Below are 22456 nucleotides of genomic sequence, written 5' to 3'. Positions count from 1 at the left end.
GCCCAGGCCATTATTTAGCTTTCAGCGCTTGTCACACTCAATTGCGCGGTCATGCTACACTGTACTCAAATGGAATTATCATCATTTTTTTCACACAAATGTAGCTTTCTTTTGGTGGTATTTAATCACCACTTGGGTTTTTATTTTTTTTGCTAAACAAAAAAGACAGACATTTAAAAAATAAAACAAAAAACAAAAACAAATTTCAAAGTTTGTTATAAAATGTTGCAAATGGGTAATTTTTCTCCTTCATTGATATTTGCAGATGAGGCTGCACTGATGGGCACAGATAAGGCGGCACTGATAAGATGGCAAGGATGGGCACTGGTAGGTGGAATTGATAGGCAGCACTGGTGATGAGGCACCAATTTGTGACATTTATAGGTGGCACTGTGGACACTGATATGTGGCGCTGGTGGGCACTGGTAGGTGGCACAGAAGCCTCTGCAGAGGCTCTCCACAATCGGGACTGATGCCGCTGGTGATCGGCTTTTTTTTTCCCCTCGCACTACCAGCGGGAGGAGAAAAAAATAGCCGATTACTGGCTCTGTTTACATCACATGACTCTTATCTGTGATCAGTCGAGTCTCAGACTCGCTGATCACAGGGTGCACAAGCCGCTCGAGCACAGGACGTCTATGGACGCCCGCCCGGCAAAGTAGGTCTGCGCTGCAGCAGTCTTTCGGCTATAGCGTGGACGGGAAGAGGTTAAAATAAACCTACCATTAAAATTATAGACTGATCATTTCTTTGTCAGTGGGCAAACGTATAAAATCAGCAGGTGATCAAATACTTTTTTCCCCCCTCACTATATTATATATACTGTAAAATGGCACAACCCAGGCGAACTGCGGTGAGTTGCAGTGCCATTTAGGGTAACAAGGCACCCACACCTTATTGTACTACAACTTTCATTGTGAGAACCTGCATTAAAAGCAGTCGGGTTTGCTTTTTTTAGTGCTGGAACCACCAGGTGCTGCATGTGCAGGTAGCCCATTAATGTCTATGTGAATGCAGCATCCGCACGGACATAGGCACTCATTCCAATGTGAGAGCTGTGTGGGTGAGCGACCCCCAAGGCACACTACCTGCGTTCAGGGCCGCGCACCTCTACGGCTGTCAAATTTTGACGAGCGTCTGTGTCCCTGCAGCTGATGCATTCCTATAGACATGAATGGGCTGTCAGCATGCAGTACCTGGCCGCAGCCTATTCATGGACTATGGGTGTAAGCATCTGTGTGGATGAGGCCCAATTCTAGCAGACGACTTCTAGTTTTCTTATAGCTTTAATCTGCAAATAGCGTGTGGAACATCTGCACTTTCCTTCACTTCTGATCCATCAGCTTCAATATTCTGCACTTTGCACATTCAGGAAAATGGAAAAACACTCTGAGAGACGTTTATTTTATTCTGTGATTTTATTTTTTTTATTGCGTCTAATAAGCAGATTGTGACAGCTTGTAACTCAGCCAGGCGCTACATCCAAATGTTTATGTAACCGGCACATTTGTGATTTACTGTATGCTAGAAGCTATTATGTCACTTTCTTTTTGCCGTTCCAAGTTTGAAACAATTTCACAACAACGAGATCTGTGCCGTTCTCTGCGCTTCGGGGAAAGTCAAGAGAAGCTGTGTTGGTGTGCAGCTGTAAGTATTTACTATTTGTTGTAAAAACCATCAAACAGGAAATTACACATTCAAGGGGCACCTGCTTATGTCATAACACACTAAGTTTTCATTAGTAGAAAACTACCGGACAACAAAAAAAAAAAAGACGCTATAGCCAGTGGGACCGATCGAGTAAAAAATTTCCAAGAGGTACCAGTAGTTGTACAGAAGTCAATCAAGAGGTCAACTTCTGTACAACCAGCCTGCCCATACATGGGCTTATCACCATTTTTAACGCCTTCAAATTCTAATTGTTCTTTCTTTTCATCACACTGTGTTCTGTGGGTTTGCTTTACTAAAGACAAATAGACTGTGCACTTTGCAAGTGTATTTCAGCAGGGACCAGCCGAGATTCGATACATCGATCAACTTGGGTAAATCAGTGGGTCAGATTTTTAGCATGCAATTACTTCCTGCAGATATATTCGCTAGCACTAATCACCGTCTTCTCCCGATAGGCCGGGACAACACAATGGCTCAGCGGGAGGGATTCCCCCCATCAACACTGACTGTTGATGGGGGTATCTGAAAAAAGAAATCACATAATCTATGGCTTGCCTAAAAAGTACCTACCATTTTTTTGGTATAAGGTGGAATGATGAATGTTTTTTGGCAGACAATATGCAGATTAGCTGCACCCAAAATTGGCATTTCAGGTGGGCATAATCAATGCAAAAATCACACCATATTAACTGCAATGTAAAATCACCCTACCCCCCTCCCCATTGACTTTGATGCAAAAAAGTCACCCCCCCATTCACTGCAATGTAAAATCGCCCTCCGTTGACTGCAATGCAAAATCCCCCCCCCCCCCCCCCACCATTGATTGCAATGCAAGATCTCCCCCCATTGACTGCAATGCATGCAAAAACACCAGGCCCTTCGCTCGCACTAACCCCCGCTCCAGCGCTTGCTCGCTCTATTCTCCCCCACCCCTCTGCGCTAGTTTGATCAATTGGGAAGGCATTGATCCACTCACACTACCCCCCAGCGCTCAATTGAACTATTGGGAAGGTGGCGAGCAGTGGCCTTATGCTACAGAAGAGGTGCAGGGAGGAGGTTGTGGAGGGAAGAGCTAAGGGCCATTGCTTCTCCTCCCAGACGAACAGGAAGCGAGTCCGGAGATCCAGGTTGCCGGAAGTTCTAGGAGTCCCTGGCCAATCGGATCTCAGGACCCCCTTCCTGATTGGCTGGGAGGAGAAGCAGGAAGAAATTAGAGAATATTAATCTGCTAATGTCACACAAGTGGGTGGGCTCAGGGCCCAGTGCTCTGCACCCTGTGCCCACACTTTTTGAAGCCAAATAGAACCTCAGGCTCTAAAATCATGTGCTTAAAAAAATCCATGCGTCTGGCGTCCTGCATGGAGATTAGGGGCCGGGCGCATGGATTAGGGGGGCGGCGCCCCTGATGAGCACGGCACCACTGGTTTTCGGCCAAGTTCATCCTGAATTTTCCTGTCGGTGCCCCACTAATCAGAAGTTTTGGTAGATTCGGAAGACTGGTAGAGCTACAACCTGGGTGTACAATATGAACACTGAGAGGGATTTATAAATGGGGAAAAGTCTCCGTCATTCTTTCAATGCGGTTTGGAAAAGGCGGCTGCAATCTGATGACGATGGGTAACAAAAAACTTCTACGAAGAATTAGCCGACTAGAACATTACAAACTATTAGCAAATTTCACAGATTCTTATGACTTCTTTTGAAGAAGGGGATGGTGATTTGTTGTCTGGTGGATTTGGGAGACGGTAAAATTGTCATTGTTGACATTCTGCATTGGAAATGTCGCTAAGTAACCCTCTTGCAATAACCTATGATGTTACTGTCTGGCAGGACGACTGTAAGAATTAAAGGTCAGTACCAAGCATTTCTCTTCATGAAGGTCTTCTTAACCAGGAGCCAGAGAGTTATATTCATTTTTTATTAAAGGAAATCTTCAGTTTTCTACATGGTCATCATTGTAAGGCCATTGTTAACGGAGCAGGAATCCTCCTTTACATTGCCTGGCACTTCTTAAAGCTGAACTCCAGGCAGATATAAAGATGGACATGAATGCAGCTCTGTAATCATGAATACATAATTAAATGTATTTTTTAGGTGCAAGCAGTTTACGGATCCAGAGTCGCCTTGCTATCAGCCTCTTGCAGTCCCTTTACAGCAGATCTCAGACTTGGAGAAGCAGCACAAGGAGCCAATATTTTGCAAGGTAAAACAGTTGTCTAAAGCCTTGTACACACGATCGGATTGTTGGCCAACAAAGCGTCAGACTTTTCTCTGAAGGGCGTGTGCCAGGATCTTGTCTTGCATACAAACGGTACACAATTTTCAACCAACAAACACGAACGTAGTGAAGTACTACATGGAATTTCTGCTCTTGAGCGCCACCCTCTGCTAATGTCTTGTTTGGTGAGCATTGATTCCGAGCATGCATGTTTGTACTCTGGATTTTTGTATGATCGACTTGTGTACACACAATAGGAAAATCTGACAACAGACTGTTGCCTGCCAAAAATTTACTAGCCTGCCATCATTTGTTGACGGAAAGTTGGAAAACAATTGTCTGATGGAGCGTACTGACGGTCGGATTTTAGGCAGTCTGTCATCACACAATTCCCAGATGAAAATCCAATTGTGTGTACGAGGCTTTATATGCATTTCATTTGTGTAGTTACAGTAGCTGTTCAGCTTTAAGACAGGGCAATTTTACATCATCTCTGTCTTCCATAGATGTATAAGGAGAAGGTCCCCACAGAGTGACAAAGGAATGAGGTAGGGCCTGGCCAAGATGGTTTTTATTGAGCAATGGTCATCACAACCAGATAATCCCCCTCAACCCCCGTCCTCAGAAATGTTCTACTAGGATGCCCCACCTACTACATTCCACATTGTATGCATTGCAATGGGTTCCTTGAAGTGATGGGCAGACATGCCTGACCCAACTGTGAAGAACATAAGGTGGGAACACACAGGACTGCTGCATTCCAATGCCATTTAATATTGGCAGAACTGAATAGAGGCACACTTTAATTACACATGGACCCGCTATGTCACTTAACCACTTACCTAGCAGGCACTTTCATCCTCTTCCTGCCCTGGCCAATTTTAAGCGCTCTCGCACTTTCAATGACAATTGTGCAATCATGCAAATCTGTACCCAAACATTTTATCTTTTTTTTTTAGACAGATAGCTTTCTTTTGGCGATTTTTATTCACCACTGGGGTTTTTTATCTTTTAATAAATGAACAAAAAATCTGAAAATTTTGAAAACAAAAAAAGGTTTTTCTTCGTTTCGGTTATAAAAATGTAGTAAATAAGTAATTTTTCTCCTTCACTGATATGCAGCACTGATAGGGGGCACTGACTGGCATCACTCCTGGGCACTGTTGGGGCTGCACTGATGATCAGTGCCCCGATATCTGTGCAGATCTCCCCTGTGAGGAAATGCTGCTGATCACCTCTTCCAGTAAGAGGAGAGGACAGCCAATAAACCGGCACTTCCTTGTTTACATGTGGTCAGTTGTGATTGGACACGGCTGATCACATGGGTAAAAAGCCTCGTCCTCAGCTCTTTACAGAAAGTGGTGATGCGCCGTGAACCACTGACAGAGCGCACCACCGTTCACCGGCGAGTGTGGAACGACGTCACATAATGTCACCCCAGAACGAGAGAACCACCTTATGCCATTACAATATTGCAGGCGGGAGGTGGGTTTAAAATAGAACTATAGGCAAAACTTTGTTTTTCCATGTTGGATAGAGTAGGGAGGGGCTATAACCTGTCAGAATTTCAGATTTTTTTTTTTTGAGTCCTATTGCAGAGATTTTCCTTCACTTCCTGTCCCATTGCCAAACAGGAAGTGAGAGGAAATCCCTGCAAAATTACGGGGAATTTTATAGAGACCGCCAGGTCACCAGAACTTGCATCCTCTTTGGAGGATCCTCCCCTCTATTAATTTTTTAAAAAATTGGGGTGTGCTCCAATCCCTCCCCACTCCACCCAAAACTAAAAAAAAAAAAAAAAAAAAAAAAAAGTTTTGCCTTTAGTTATCATGGAGGACTTCACTTATACAGATCCCTCTCTTATTGTGACTTCTCTACTAGGACCTAGAAATCAATTTGCATACAGGGGGCCTATGGATGCAACCCCTACTTAAAGGATCACTGCCACAGCCAACTAGGAACATGCAACCGTGTGAGTAATTCTAGGTCTTGGGCATGATATCAAACAGAAATTAGTATTGTCAAGATCATTTATTCATATAGGTGCTGCTAAACATGGGCATCTGGAAGATAAAATATGGTTCAAAAGGGGTTTAGGTCCAATCCCAACCATAGGGAAAAAAAAAAAAAAAAAAAAAAAAAAAACAACACACACAAATATATATATATATATATATATATATATATATATATATATACACTTCAATCTAAAGCCTGTAAAACAGTCTGTTTAGGAGTGTCTATGGAAATGTTTGACCATTCTTCCAGAAGCACATTTGTGAGGTCAGGCACTGATGTGGACGAGAAGGCCTGGTTCGCAGTCTCTGCTCTAATTCCTCCCAAATGTGTTCTATCAGGTTGAAGTCAGGACCCTGTGCAGGTCAGTCAAGTTTCTCCACCTCAAACTCGCTCATCCATGTCTTTATGGACCTTGCTTTGTGCACTCGTGGGCAGTCATTTTGGAACCGAGAGGGGCCATCCCCAAACTGTTCCCACAAAGTTGGGAGCATGAAATTGTTCCCTTCACTGGAACTAAGCCCAAGCCCAACCCCTGAAAAATAACCCCACACCATAATCCCCCCTCCGCCAAATGATTTGGATCAGTGCACAAAGCAAGGTCCATAAAGACATGGATGAGCGAGTCCTGACCTCAACCTGATAGAACACCTTTGGGATGAATTTGAGCGGAGACTGCGAGTCAGGCCTTTTCATCCAACATCAGTGCCTGACCTCACAAATGCACTTCAGGGAGAATGGTCAAACATTTCCATAGACACTCCTAAACAGACTGTTTTACAGGCTTTAGATTGTCGGTGTGGAGCTTCTCATACCAGGGACGAGGGGAAATGAAAGCACAAGTATGGTCCGAGCACTTTTGGCCATATGTCTCCCGTGTATAACAGGACTGCACTTCGTTCTATACGAGGACAGGATCTGATGCTGCAGCCATCTACGTTTATTATTTTGGTTTCTCGCACTTCTCTTTCAATATGAAACTTGGAACATACATTAAACTGTTCATTGATAGCGGTATATTATCTGGCCGTCCTTTTATTTTTGCCTCACAGGATGAAACATCTTCCTTCCTGACCACACAGGGGCGGAAAGATCGATTCCTAGAATTCAAATATTTCATAGAATTCTTCTGTAAATGTAACTGCGGGAAATAACCCAGGCCTTACTGTAAAGAACCCTTTCATATGATAAAATACACAACTGGCGCCTCCTTGTCCTTAGCAAACTCCTTGAAATAAAGCCTAATACTAACCTTGGACATATCTAAACATTAAGTTGCCTCCAAATCATCTCTTCTCCAAACTATCCAGTTCATACAAACATACCATACATATTGTATACAGCGCTGGAAACTGCAATACAATGTGCAGATGCTATTACACTGTAGTCAAATGGGTAATAGGGCTTCCCCCCAACTAATACTTAAAGCGTAAAGGCGGAACCTCCACTTATCCGTCCCCCCCCCCCCCACTCCAGTGCCACATTTGACACCTTACAGGGGGAAAGGGGTACCTGTTTTTGACAGGTACGTTCCCCACTTTCGGGAGACGGGGGGTCGCAGCCCGGTTTCTCTGAAGTTTGGCCCCCCTCTTCCTGCCTCCGCTGCCGGACCAATTACAAAGCGCAGCTTGCTTCGCACATGCGCAGTAGGGGGACCGGCTGTGAAGCTGAAAGGCTTCACTGCAGGCTTCCCTTAACAGGAATGGCAGCTGCACCCAACAGCTGATCTGAAGATTGGCTGTGGTGCCGACATCGCAGGCTCCCTGGACAGGTAAGTGTCCAGATATTAAGGACAGCAGCTGCAGTATTTGTAGCTGCCGACTTTTAATTTTTCAAGGGGAGGCTGGACCTCCTCTTTAAAGATTAGTTATTAAAGAGACCCTGTCACCAACTAAACACGTTGTAGGTAAAAGCATAAAAATATCAAGTATTTTAAATGCTTACTTGCAGTGTTTTGTTTCCTTTTCCATTATATTTTTTAGTCCCTTGCAGTGTGCATTTGAAATGTTACTATCCAACAGCTTAGCACAGCCTTCACCCTCCTTGTACATCGTAGCCCTCTCCTCTTCTGGGAGTCTAATGTGCCTCTGTGCTGGCCCAGCTCCTCCTTTCCCCTCACCAGGTCTCAGTGAAGCGCAACCCTATAGATAGTCTTCTTGGCCTGCTGGCATCTTCAACATGATGGTGCAAAGCAGCATCAGGGATTTTGGGTGTCTACACAAGGGATGCTTTTACAAATAAATAACTTACATTAAATAAGTTGAGGGCCAGTTCACACCACATGCAGTCCAGTGCATTTTTTTCTGCATCAAAAACACATGGATAGTATCATCAAAGTAGCATCAAAAACACATGGACACATGGAAAGCTCGAGGGCTTTCACACTACAGCGGTGCGCTGGCAGGACGTCAGGGAAAAGTCCTGCCAGCAGCTTCTTTGGAGCGGTGAGTTTACCGCTCCTCCACCGCTGCTCCCCATTGAAAACAATGGGGCAGCACTGTAACACCGTAGGCAAAACGCGTATTGTCGGCGGTTTTAACCCTTTCTTGGCCACTAGCAGGTAAAAGCGCCCCGCTAGCGGCCGAAATGCGCTGCAAATCCGGTGGTAAAATGCCGCTAAAAATAGCGGCGTTTTACCGCCCACGCTATGGGCGGTGTGGTGTGAAAGGGGTCTTAAGGTTAAGAAAGAGGGAGGAAAAAAAAATGCACTGGACTGCATCAAAAACTCACCAAAAAGCATTAAAATGCATCAAAAACACGCAAGCATAAAAGCATCTGGCATCTGGACTGAGTTTCTATGGTGTGAACTTGCCCTTAATTCACATATAATCTAATGGGAAGATTTTTGTTGACATGAATGGTCTGGCAACAGGGTATCTTTAAGAGCACCAAAACCACCACAAGAGGACGCCCCACTTATTGCATGGTGTAGCAGGAGACAAAAACCCTGGAAGACCAGATCGCTTCATGACTGCACAGTGGCGAAGTGGTTAGCACTCTCACCTAGCAGTAAGAAGGGTCGCTGGTCCGAATCCCAACCACGGCACTACCTGCCTGGAGTTTGAATATCTTCCTGTGCCTGCGTGGGTTTCCTCCGGGTACTCTGGTTTCCTCCCACACTCCAAAGACATGCAGGTAGGTTAATTGGTTTCTGTCCAAAATTGGCATTAGTATAAGAATGGGGACCTTGGATTGTGGGCTCCTTGAAGGTAGGGACCAATATGAGTGTGTAATGTACAGGGATAGGGACAATTGTAGACACTCAGGTTGAACTGGATGGACTGGTGTCTTTATTCAACCTTACTATGAAGATCTCTAGAAGGCTTTTTTATTCTGGGGACCCAAAGCACTTATGAAATGGTGTTGGGGCGAATAGGAGCGAGGCAGTTATCTCGGGGCAGAAAGGAGCCACTTAAGCCTCCAACATGTCTTTAGAATGTAGGAGGAAATGGGAGTAACCTGGAGGAAACCCACACCAACATAAAGAGAACATGCAAATGTCATCTCAACACACCTGAACAGAAACACAAAAGATCACAAGGCAAGAATTAGAAAAATAGGCTAATAAAAAATAACCAATATTTATCTGCGTCCAAATGTAAATGCCGAACAGCAGCAAGAAGCAAAAACTAAGTCTGGTGCTTGTATCCTTGGGCCAGAGATGAGTTTACTGACCTTCAACAAAGCTCTCTATTACGAGTTCCTGGTATATCAATGTAGGGGTGGCTTCAGAGCAGAAGACCTTTACCAGAGACAAGGGAGCTTCCATCTCTCAACAGTCCCGGCGTTCACACCCAGGAACACCTCAACACTTAAGGCCCAAGAGTGTTTCCACAGATATGTTGATTTATTCTTTAGAAAATGTCTACTGGCAGTATAAACAATGTGAGTAAAAATGTTCCAGAAGTGCAGAATATTAAAGTGTCATTTACAAAAAATAAATCAGAAGTCAAGTTTGGTTAATACACTATAATACACTAGAACACCTGTACTCCAACCACACATAAAAACTACGCATAGACAAACCTGAGTATTGTCACGTTGGGGCAGAGGCCATGCTCTACACAGATACTGATACATAGAAGAGTGATTGGTCCACAGGATCTTTAGGGGTGGTTTTTACCAGAACATTCCATGCACGTTTCCGGCAACATGTTCAAATGCACTGCCCACGTGACCTGCATGTGCGTGCCAATGTATTGTTAATGGCACCCCAAATGCAGGTCACAAACACAGTGCATTTGTGGGCACCAAACTGCATTTCCGCAGTTAAAAAGTGCAGGCACTACTTTTGGGCAGTCTGATGCATTTTGCATCCCACTCAAATGAACTGTTATTCTATATTTATGTTCCTTCACTACATTTACTGTCATGTGAAGACTGATGCTTATGAATCTGAGTCTTTACAGTTTTTTTAAGTACTTTTTATTTTGTAAATATTTTGAAAATCCAAAACAAAATAAAAAAAAAAAAAAGAAAAATCATGTGGGAATCGCATGCAAACACGCACATTTCTATGCGATCTGGCTCCTAATCTGGCCATGTACTGTTAAAAATAACAGGTTCCTCCATTCATACTAAACAGCAGAGATGGCCAAAATCCCCAGCTAGGCTATATTCAACAGTTCAACCTCGGCTACATCTAAAAACCCGTCAGTTTTTTTGCTTTTTGTGTCTCTATTAGGAAAATGTATCTTCACTTCCGGTTTCAGAGATACAACAGGAAGTGAAAGGAAATCTCTACAGTGAGGGGAACCAACCTCTACAGCCCCTTTTACACGGGGAAAACTCTGTTTTGATCAGCAGGGAATCTGTCCGTTGAGCCCCTGATGATCAGAGCAAAGTGGACGGATGACAGGTCCGCATCCGCTCGGTTTATGGACATAATATAGAACAGAGCACACTATGGGCAGACGGGTGTAAACAGACTCCACTGTTCATTTACACCCAACTGCCCTCTGATCTGATTCGCCCAGAGGAGGAAAGATCCTTAGGGGTGAATGGACTGCCTGATCAGGTCCGCCTTAAAAAAAACTGACATTTTGACAAAGGGGCCTAAGTCACAGGAACAAGTGCGCCCATTGGAAAATGTACCTCTTGCTCTGATGACAACTGTACAATTTTTGGATTTCCCTTTAAATTTCTATCCCAATGACAATGGTCACCAGGACAAATCGAGAGGGTTTGTAAACACCAGATAAGCCTTGCTCGACCTCTTTCCCCCAGAGCAGCCCCCAAAATAATTTTCAGGTTTCCGAGAACCCCTGCTGTCAGGTGGAGTTGGTTCCACAACTATGCAGATTGGAGTTCAATAAACCACTGCTTATGCCCATGACAAATACTGAACCCCTCGTTAAGAATGGTTACTCTAGATGCTAGTGTTTCAGCAAAACTGGGGTCTCCAAACTCTCTGAAAAAAAGGCCAGTTTACTGTCCTTCAGACTTTAGGGGGGGTTGGACTAAGTACAGTGAGAGTGAACAATGCCAGATGTTTGGTATTAGGTGGAGAAATAGTTGGAGTCATTGGGAGGAACGGTGCTCCATTGGTGTCAGTGGAAGGAACTGTGTGCCATTGGTGGTGTCAGTGGAAGGAACAGATGAAGGCAAGCAAAGGGCTGCTGACCACTGCTCCAAAACAAGGTCCCATTACCACCACCATGACCACATGTAGTCTTTGGTGAACTCTAAACATGTAACCTTGCTTCCACTAAAGGGTAAGGAAAACTTTCTCAAAAAGTCTATCCTTTTGCTCCTACCTCCCTAAATAAGTCTTCCCCACCTACCCCCTAATCCCCACCCACCCCCCTACCCCCACGAAAATAGCTATAATTTAAAACAAGCTTTTAGTAAGCATCAAGCAGTGAAAAAACTGAAGCCTGCAAAAAAAACAAATTGCCAACAGTAACAGCCAACAGGCCCATTAAAGTGGTTGTAAAGGCATTCTATGCATTAAGATAAACCTTCTGTGTGAAACAGCCCCCTCAAGCCCCCCTAATACTTACATGAGCCCTCTATCTAGCAATGTCCATGAATGTCTTGGTCATCTGATTGGCTGAGGCACAGCAGTGGCGCTATTGGCTTCCGCTGCTGTCAAACTCAGTCAGCCAATGAGAAGAGGGGGTGGGGCCTAGGCACAGCTCCTCTTCTGAATGGACACACGGAGCTGCAGCTCGGCTGCCCCCATAGCAAGCTACTTGCTGTGGGGGCACAAAACAGGAGGGAGGGGCCAGGATCACAGAAGAGGGACCCGAGATAAGGAGGATCGGGGCTGCTCTGTGCAAAACCATTACACAGGGGAAAGGAGAACATTTTTTTTTTTTTCTATTAAAATAACAAACACAGGAATTTACAATCACTGATCTGACCGATGCTGAAGGGTGAATTAAGGGCTTTGATAAAGTCATTTGAAGCTGATGCTCTTTAGACCAGCATTTACAAGCTAAGATTAAGTAAATCGCCATGTTTTTTTTTTTAGGTCCTTACTGACAAGTTGACACACAACTTCCACTGTTTCATTGCCAGGGCAATCACACACCAATAGGTAAAACACAAGTGTGTCTTTTTTTTTTTCACAGCGACCCAGATATTAAATGTGCGCATTAAAATCCCGATTCTTAGAAAAGCCTAATGATGTTGCGGCAGCCATTACCCGAAGCATATGTAAGGCTTAGGGATGCTTTAAAACTATAATGGGAGATGAAGTGTAATCAGCTTAGATGTAGAATAAGTCACAAATGTGTTCTACTTTCTGCACTAAAAGTCCACAGAACAAAACCAAACATCTGACAACAAGTAACCATTGTGTACAATACAAAACTGATCTGGATGAAGATACGATTCCGCCTTGCAAAGACACCATTACTCAGGATGTAGAGAGAGAAAAAAAATTATATATTAATATTATATATTTTATTTATATAATTATTACTAGCCTGACAGTACATATGTACAGCATATTTATATATTCTATTCCATAAAAAGGTAATATAGGAGTTATTGTAAGAGAAATGCCAGAAAACAAGTGAAATGCTTATGTTATCCAGAAAACACAGCAACTATGCTAGTCATTATATCCTCCACACAATTTACCAATAACCTGAACTTCAGGTAAAACATTACGACTAGGTGCAAGAGCCTCTGATATGTGACTGTCTAGCTCCCTTGTCTCTTCCTCCCATGCTTCAACTCCAGGACTTCTCTTGAGCCTCTCCTGTCCTCTGGAACTCCCTACCTCAATCTGTCCAGCTATCTCCCACACTGTCTGCCTTTAGGTGATCCCTGAAAACTCATCTTTTCAGAAAAGCCTATCCAGCTTCTACCTAGCAAATTAAACTTTTCTTTCTCCATTATCTCATTGCCACACCTTTTTTTTTTTTTATCACTTGCTGCTTCCTTTAGATTGCAAAATAAAGGAAGACAATCTGCTTACAATGTACTGTGCAAACTGTAGGAGTTATAAACATTAATCATTTTTCTAAGTGGGACTGTAGCCTCCTGTCACATAGATCTGTGCAACATAACATCTCTCTACTTCTCTATATAAGAGAGACTTGAAGTCAGAATAGCTGACTTGTACATTCAAGATCTTGGGAGGACGTATTTCTACAAATAACAGAGGTTTTAGGTGTGTCAATACCAGCAGAACTTATCTGCGATTGGCTGCAATGAATTATTGCATGCAATGCTCTTTGACGATACCAGGGGTCTCCAAACTTTCTAAACAAAAGGGCCAGTTTACTGTCCTTCAGACTTGAGGGGGGCCGGACTGTGGCCATTGGGAGTATAAACTGTCTTGGCGACAGTGGGAGTAAACAATGCATCTTTGGCCTAGGGCAGTGATGGCGAACCTTGGCACCCCAGATGTTTTGAAACTACATTTCCCATGATGCTCCACTACACTGCGAAATGCACAAGTATTATGGGAAATGTAGTTCCAAAACATCTGGGGTGCCAAGGTTCGCCATCACTGGCCTAGGGGGAGGAATTTCTCCCATTGATAGTGGCCCCTCGTCGGTGACAGCGGGAGGAATAGTGCCCCATCGTCGGCGCGAGGAATAGTGCCCCATCGCTGGTGTCAACGTGACATAGTTCCCTGTTGCTGATGTCAGTAACAGGAATTTTACCCCATTGTTGGTGTCAGTGGGAGGAATAGTGTCCAAATGGCCTATTAAAGGCCACAGTTTGGAGACCACTGGGCTATACCATTAGTAGAGTGCTACAATCAATGGCAGCCAATCAAAATAAATAGGTTGGTAGCCTAACTATATTAAGCTGGTGAAAGATGATTTCTGATTGGTGACAGGGTCACAGCACATCATTGCTGTTTATGTACATTGGAATGAACATTTGAACTTCTGTTTATCCTTCAAGGACTTCCCTGATGACACCAGCACTGGAATTACCATCTATCTTGGTATGTGGCTATAGATGTGGGGTTAACACTCACCATGGACTGAAATACTACTTTCCTGATATGGCAATCACCTACATTGACTTACTTCCATGGTCACATGATAATGTACCACAATCTGGTGTCCACTTGGTATTCCCATGTTTATTATTTCTTTATACAAAGTGGTTACGTTATGTGCCGTCTTGCTGTCCACCTATGATGTGTCTCTCTGCTTATCATAAAATTCTTATGTTGTTTTTTGCATGTCTGTGCTTATTATCACTATGATTATTTAGGTACAGTATCTCACAAAAGTGAGTACACCCCTCACATTTTTGTAAATATATTATATCTTTTCATGTGACAACACTGAAGAAATTACACTTTGCTACAATGTAATGTAGTGAGTATACAGCTTGTATAACAGTGTAAATTTACCGTCCCCTTAAAATAACTCAACACACTCCTAACTCAATACACCCCTAAGTGAAAATGTCCAAATTGGGCCCAATTAGCCATTTTCCCTCCCCAGTATCATGTGACTTGTTACAAGGTCTCAGGTGTGAATAATTTGGTGTTAGCACTCTCGCTCTTTTATACTGGCCACTGGAAGTTCAACATGGCACAGAACTCTCTGAGGATCTGAAAAAAAGAATTGTTGCTCTACATAAAGATGCCCTAGGCTAAAAGAAGATTGCCAAGACCCTGAAACTGAGCTGCAGCATAGTGGTCAAGACCATGCAGAGGTTCTACTCAGAACAGACCTCACCATGGTTGACCAAAGAAGTTGAGTGCTCGTGCTCAGCATCATATCCAGAGGTTGTCTTTGGGAAATATAGATATGAGTGCTGCCAGCATTGCTGCAGAGGTTGAAGGGGTGAGGGTCTCAACCTGTCAGTGCTCAGACCATATGCTGCATACTGCATCAAATTGGTCTGCATGGTGGTCATCCCAGAAGGAAGCCTCTTCTAAAGACAATGCACAAGAAAGCCTGCAAACAGTCTGCTGAAGACAAGCAGACTAAGGACATGGATTTCTGGAACCGTGGTCTGACGAGACCAAGATAAACTTATTTGGTTCAGAACGTATCAAGCATGGTGGTGTCATGATCTGGGGCTGCATGAGTGCTGCCAGCACCGAGGAGCTACAGTTCGTTGAGTGAACCATGAATGCCAACATGTAACGTGGCATATTGAAGCCGAACCTGATCCCTTCCCCTCAGAGACTGGGCCGCAGGGCAGTATTTAAACATGATAACGACCCCAAACACACCTCCAAGATGACCACTGCCTTGCTAAAGAAGCTGAGGGTAAAAGGTGATGGACTAGCCAAGCATGTCTCCAGACCCAAACCTTACTGATCACCTCAAATGGAAGGTGGGGGGAGTGCAGGGTCTCTAACACCCACCAGCTCCGTAATGTTATGGAGGAGTGGAAGAGGACTCCAGTGATAACCTGTGAAGCTCTGGTGAACTCCATGCCCAAGAGGGTTAAGGCAGTGCTGGAAAATAATGGTGGCCACACAAAATATTGACACTTTGGGCCCAATTTGGACAGTTTCACTTAGGGGTGTACTCACTTTTGAGAGACACTGTATATACTGGTAGTGCGGCACTGTTTTTTGATTTATAACTTTAAGAAGTTGAGTGAAAACGCTTGTTCAGCGATAGCAGCAACTAGGCTTTTTTATTTTTTTAGTGGAAATGCTTCAGCAGTCCCACTATTGTTATATCATTTTTTGTTGGATTGTGCCGATTGATTTATAGGTATTATTATGTAAACAAACACCTTTCTGATGCACTGGTTTTATGACATTTAAATTTCGGAAATGCAAAAAAAAAAAAAAAAATGTCAGTATCCACGTCAGAGGTCATTAGAGAGCTGCAGACTGTCATTTATTAAAGGGCTTCTAAATGAATCCCATATCGTAATAGATCATAAATGAATGAAAGTGTAAGTAGATTATGACAACTGAGGATATTAACACTTAAGCTGCTTTAGCTGGGAATGATAACACACAAAAAACATGATCTGCGACTCCATCTCCCTGGTCCTTGCCTCCCATGCTTCATCTCCAGGACTCTCCTGTCCTCTGGAACTCCCTACCTCAATCTGTCCGTCTATTTCCCACACCGACTGCCTTTAGGTGATCCCTGAAAACGCATCCCTTCAGAAAAGCCTATCCAGCTTCTACCTACCAAATGGAACTTTACTTTCTCCATATTTCCTATCTAGTAACGCCATAAAAACGCCATAAAAAAGTGTAATATTGGTGGCTAATTTCACCTACTAATGCGGAGCAACAAGCCACACTATAAAGAGGTATACACAAGTTAGTTTCAGGTGTTAATAAATTCATGTTGATTATTTTTATAGGTTTATTGGGTTTGCTCTTTTCACTTCCTCCCATATATTCATTGTTCTTAAACCTGCTTATTTACCGAGTATTGCTATTCCTATAGGCAAGCTGTGATGTCGGCTATATGGTTTTAGGGAAAAGTTGCCATTTGGTTTGGTTTTCTCTGGATGATGGTTACTAGGATGGCACGGCCAGTTCTGGAGTGAAGATATGCGTGATAATGACTGTCATTCAAGTGTATACCGGGGCGGACTGACCATTTGGGCACTGCCCGAGGGCCCCATGCCCCCAAGGGGCACCATCAGGGTTGCCAGCCTCAATAAAACCAGGGACAGTATGTAAAAATCCGTTTTTTTTAAAAAAAATCCCAAGATTATAGCTGCCCCGTCTCTCCAGTACCTTTTCAGTGTGTGTGTGTATAATGTGTGTGTGTATAATGTGTGTGTGTATAATGTGTGTGTGTATAATGTATGTGTGTATGTATACTGTGTGGCTCCATAATCTATTGCCTGGGGGCCCCATAATCTCCTATTGCCTGGGGGCCCCATAATCTCCTATTGCCTGGGGGCCCCATAATCTCCTATTGCCCGGGGGCCCCATAATCTCCTATTGCCCGGGGGCACCATAATCTCCTATTGCCCGGGGGCACCATAATCTCCTCCTAGTGCCCGGAGGCTCCATGAGTTGTCAATCCGCCCCTGGTGTATACACTGATACTGTATGTACTTTACCAAATACCAGTCATTCACACTGGCAGTACTGCAAGTCTCGCACCATTTTGGGGACTAAATGATGCAATCCAATTTAAAAAAAAAGCCCATTGGGGCCAATCAGTGCCCTGGATAGGACATCTACAGGCAAATGTTCTCTGACATCACTCTTCATGTAGATACCACCAGATCTAGCATGATAGTCCCAGGCTGATGTTATCAATGCTTAGCTACTAGTCTGGAAACAAGTAGAAATGTAATTTCTATTAAAAAATAGGGGATTATAATATGGATCTGAAGATACACTATATTACCATAAGTATTGTGACACACGCCTTTACAAACACACAAGAACTTTAACGGCACCCCAGTCTTAGTCCGTAGGGTTTGATATTGAGTTGGCCCAGCTTCAAGTCTTCTGGGAAGGCTGTACACAAGGTTTAGGAGCGTGTCTATGGGAATGTTTGACTATTCTTCTAGCAAAGCCTTTGTGAGGTCAGGCACTGATGTGGACGATAAGGCCTGGCTCACAGTCTCCACTTTAATTCATCCCAAAGGTGTTCAATCGGGTTGAGATCAGGACTCTGTGCAGGCCAGTCAAGTTCCTCCACCCCAAACTTGCTCATCCACGTCTTTAAAGGACCTTGCTTTGTGCACTGGTGCGCAGTCATGTTGGAACAGGAAAGGGGCCATCCCTAAACTGTTCCCACAAAGTTGGGAGCACGAAATTGTCCAAAATGTCTTGGTTTGCTGACGCATTAATAGTTCCCTTCACGGGAACTAAGAGGCCAACCTCAGCCCCTAAAAAACAATCCCACGCCATAATCCCCTCTCCACCAAATGATTTGGACCAGTACACAAAGCAAGGTCCATAAAGACATGGACGAGCAAGCTTGGGGTGGAAGAACTTGACTGGCCTGCACAGAGAGCCCTGATCTCAACCCCACAGAACACCTTTGGGATGAATTAGAGCAGAGACTGCAAGCCTGGCCTTCTCGTCCACATCAGTGCCTGACCTCTCAAATACGCTTCTGGAAGAATGGTCAAACATTCCCATAGACACATTCCTAAACCTTGTGGAAAGCCTTCCCAGAAGAGTTGAAGCAGTTATAGATGCAAAGGGTGGGCCAACTCAATATTGATCCCTATGGACCAAGGCCTCTTTTGACGCAGGACGAATCCATGATGATCCACCCCGTGGACATCCGCTTGCTCAGTGGGGATCGCTCCATTGATCCCCGCTGAGCAGGAAGATGACAGGTCTGTCTCTGCACACTGTACAGGGATGGACCTGTCAGAGCGCCGCTCTCCCCCTATGGGAGATTGGACGATGACGGACCGCAGAGTCCGTCGTCACCCAATCCGATGATGGACGGAAAAGTAGGTTTTTCCTCCGTCACACTTTTTAGGATAGGAGCCGGTCGGATGTCAGCGGACATGTCACCACTGACATCCGACGCTCCATAGAGGTCTACGGAGCATCCATTCAGGTCCACCTAAAAAACTGACAGGCGGACCTGAACGGATCGTTTGTCTGAAAAAGGCCTTGTACACACGGTTGGACATTCCAACAACCAAATCCGTCAGATTTTGTCCGACGGATTTTGTCCGAAACTGGTGTTGCATACACACGGTCAGACAAAGTTGACGGAAAATCCGATCGTTCAGAACGTGATAACGTTATTTCATTACGACGGGACTACGTTCAGGCTAGTAGTCAATAGCTTTGGTCTAGGAATTTGATCTGAGCATGCGTGGCACTTTGTCTGATCGGAATTCTCTACATGATCATGTTGTCGAAAATTTTTATAGCCCAGCTCTGAAACTTTGTCGGTCGGATATTCAGACGGAAACAGTCCGATGGAGCCCACACACAGTCGGATTATCCAACAACACGGTCTGATCAGACATTTTCCGTCGGAATGTCCGACCGTGTGTACAAGGGCTAAGACTAGAATGTCATTAATGATAAGTGTGTGTAAAGGTCGGCGTCCCAATACTTTAGGTAATATAGTGTATATCCGAGGTCTATCAGATAAAGGTTAATTCTATAATTTGAATAATAAATCTTGCATTCATTATATATTAACATTAACTTATCTAGCTGTTCTCCATTGTCCACTGCAGGAAACATGCTTGTGATGAAGTATATATACACAGTATATAGAGATATTTATATCATTTCCCGAATAGGAGAAATAATGCCTTCCTCCATCTTTCTGTACTCGCGGATGACAGATAACACACATTGAATATTTCATGGAAGAAGCAAGTGATAGTGGAAGCCGAACGTTCCCAACGTAAAGGGAACCGATCAGTCTTTGCAATGTGTCGCCTTTTCTATAATGCACTCATATATTACAAAAGGTTCCAATAGTACATATTACACAGGATCCTCAGCCTTGGTGAGAGCAGATCACTAGCAATGAGTAGATCCCTAGCAATGAGCAGATCCCTAGCAATGAGCAGATCCCTAGCAATGAGCAGATCCCTAGCAATGAGCAGATCCCTAGCAATGAGCAGATTGGCAGCACACAGCCATACACTGCACCCTGTGTAAGCACTTCATACGCCATGCCGGCCTTCCATCCTGAGCACCATCCCAGCCAACTCTGAAATGAGCATCCATGTTCCCCCCCATGATACAGACACATCATGCCCGTGTGAGGGGAATTCTAACCAGCTGCATGACTCACAGTCACAACATTGAGCCGAACGTTCACCGGCACCCCCACAATCAGGCAGCATTGCTGAAAACTGCCAGCCGTCACATTTACATCACATACAACACCTGTACTGTCACCTGGAAATCCAGCAATTACATGCCATGGATGACAACAACATTTACACTTCTATGGTAAAAATGGAAGCGCATCCTCGGGGTACATAACTGACAGATCCAGGGAACTTGTCAAACAATTTACTTTGGGTATCACACAATGCCCCGGAGAACCACTCCACAATGCATTTCTTAATGACAGACATTTAACCTCTTCACACCAAGGTGACATTTAACCCCTCACAGTCCATAGCTGGCCTGGAATGCATCACTGCAATGCTTAGCAACACCGCTGGCTGTCTCTGACATGCACCGCGTTCTTATCCCCTGCACTGCAACATGAAGAGTAAATCCACTTGTTCTCTTTGCAAGAGGTGACCCCCCCCCCCAAATATTCTGTAATTACACCACTGACCCTGAACCCCATCAACTTCTCAAAACACAGCTCAGCAATGCAGGGCACCCCAACACATCAAAGAGCCATGCAATGCATTGGCACCCCAACACACCAGGGAGCCACGCATTGCAATGGCACCCAATCAGAAAGTTTAGCACTGGAAGGATACACCAACATAGCAGAGAGCCAAGCATTGAAATGGCGCCCCAACACATCAATGAGCCGGGCACCCCAACACATCAATGAGCCAAGCAGTGCATTAGCCCCCCCAACACATCAGAAAGCCAAGCAGTGCATGAGCTAAGCCCCCCAACACATCAGAAAGCCAAGCATTGCATGAGCTAAGCCCCCCCCCCCAACACATCAGAGTGCCAAGCATTGCATGAGCTCCCCAACACATCAGAGAGCCAAGCATTGCAAGGGCACCCCAACATATCAGAGAGCTAAGAATTTCAAGGGCACCCCAACATATCAGAGAGCCAAGCATTGCAAGGGCAGCCCAACACATCAGAGAGCCACGCATTGCAAGGGCACCCCCCAACACATCAGAGAGCCAAGCATTGCAAGGGCACCCCCAACACATCAGAGAGCCAAGCATTACAAGGGCACTCACCCCCAACACATCAGAGAGCCAAGCATTGCATGAGCTCCCCAACACATCAGAGAGCTAAGAATTTCAAGGGCACCCCAACATATCAGAGAGCCAAGCATTGCAAGGGCAGCCCAACACGTCAGAGCGCCAAGCATTGCAAGGGCACCCCCTGCACGTCAGAGCGCCAAGCATTGCAAGGGCACCCCCTGCACGTCAGAGCGCCAAGCATTGCAAGGGCACCCCCTGCACGTCAGAGCGCCAAGCATTGCAAGGGCACCCCCTGCACGTCAGAGCGCCAAGCATTGCAAGGGCACCCCCTGCACGTCAGAGCGCCAAGCATTGCAAGGGCACCCCCTGCACGTCAGAGCGCCAAGCATTGCAAGGGCACCCCCTGCACGTCAGAGCGCCAAGCATTGCAAGGGCACCCCCTGCACGTCAGAGCGCCAAGCATTGCAAGGGCACCCCCTGCACGTCAGAGCGCCAAGCATTGCAAGGGCACCCCCTGCACGTCAGAGCGCCAAGCATTGCAAGGGCACCCCCTGCACGTCAGAGCGCCAAGCATTGCAAGGGCACCCCCTGCACGTCAGAGCACCAAGCATTGCAAGGGCACCCCCTGCACGTCAGAGCACCAAGCATTGCAAGGGCACCCCCTGCACGTCAGAGCGCCAAGCATTGCAAGGGCACCCCAACCCAGCAGAGCGCCAAGCATTGCAAGGGCACCCCAACCCAGCAGAGCGCCAAGCATTGCAAGGGCACCCCAACCCAGCAGAGCGCCAAGCATTGCAAGGGCACCCCAACCCAGCAAAGCGTCAAGCATTGCAGGGGCACCCCAACCCATCAGAGCGCCAAGCATTGCAGGGGCACCCCAACCCATCAGAGCGCCAAGCATTGCAGGGGCACCCCAACCCGTCAGAGCGCCAAGCATTGCAGGGGCACCCCAACCCATCAGAGCGCCAAGCATTGCAGGGGCACCCCAACCCATCAGAGCGCCAAGCATTGCAGGGGCACCCCAACCCATCAGAGCGCCAAGCATTGCAGGGGCACCCCAACCCATCAGAGCGCCAAGCATTGCAGGGGCACCCCAACCCATCAGAGCGCCAAGCATTGCAGGGGCACCCCAACCCATCAGAGCGCCAAGCATTGCAGGGGCACCCCAACCCATCAGAGCGCCAAGCATTGCAGGGGCACCCCAACCCATCAGAGCACCAAGCATTGCAAGGGCGCCCCAACACGTCAGAGCGCCAAGCATTGCAAGGGCGCCCCAAACCCATCAGAGCGCCAAGCATTGCAAAGGCGCCCCAACACGTCAGAGCGCCGAGCATT

General features: G+C 45.5%; 1 protein-coding gene across 2 annotated transcripts in view; it reads right to left on the bottom strand.

Annotated features, from left to right (window-relative positions):
* The window catches only part of PDE4D (phosphodiesterase 4D), a 756150-nt gene that overhangs the window by 103395 nt on the left and 630299 nt on the right, over window positions 1-22456 (bottom strand). The gene's annotated exons all lie outside the window — the stretch shown is intronic.

The sequence above is a fragment of the Lithobates pipiens genome, unplaced genomic scaffold (genome assembly GCF_037356315.1).
Source record: "Lithobates pipiens isolate NorthernLeopardFrog02 unplaced genomic scaffold, aLitPip1_a1.2 Scaffold_3, whole genome shotgun sequence".
Classification (NCBI taxonomy): domain Eukaryota; kingdom Metazoa; phylum Chordata; class Amphibia; order Anura; family Ranidae; genus Lithobates; species Lithobates pipiens.
Note: the sequence above shows the minus strand (reverse complement) of the source record. Positions and strands in the feature narration are given on the sequence as shown.